This window comes from Alligator sinensis, unplaced genomic scaffold (assembly GCF_000455745.1).
Source record: "Alligator sinensis unplaced genomic scaffold, ASM45574v1 scaffold203_1, whole genome shotgun sequence".
NCBI lineage: Eukaryota > Metazoa > Chordata > Crocodylia > Alligatoridae > Alligator > Alligator sinensis.
Window position 1 is genome coordinate 1,813,683 of NW_005841949.1, and position 445 is coordinate 1,814,127.

The 445-nt window shown below is 39.1% G+C and overlaps 1 protein-coding gene across 1 annotated transcript in view; it reads right to left on the reverse strand.

Annotated features, from left to right (window-relative positions):
- Window positions 1-445, reverse strand: part of HYDIN (HYDIN, axonemal central pair apparatus protein) — a 438,260-nt gene that overhangs the window by 165,963 nt on the left and 271,852 nt on the right.

Genomic DNA, 445 nt, shown 5'->3' on the forward strand with positions numbered 1-445 from the left:
CCCTACACTGCATCAGTACAGTAGGGATGGAGAAAGTAGTTTTGAATGCCCTTAACGTTATGGGCTCAAAAATATGATTACCCAAAATGTTACTAGATTTGTGGTCTACGTAGCCTTAGAATGATATAAAGAGGTGAAGAGTGGACAAAAAAATCCAGACAGCATATTGTAAACTGGCTACAGTATATTTGTTATTATTCCTCTCCACTGTATATAATCACAATGGCTCCACTGTGTGTCATTAAGTCTTGCATAGTTATTAACTAATGGAGCATCCCCAGTACCTCACACACAAGGATCTGTGTTTCTGGAGCAGGAAGATAGGCGTGACTACATTTCTGTGCTCACTCTTATGTTACAAATGGCTATTCTTTGCATCAAAGTGGTAACTATAAAATCCAAGGTCCTACGGGGTAGTTCCCCTATCACTAATATAATTCCCTAC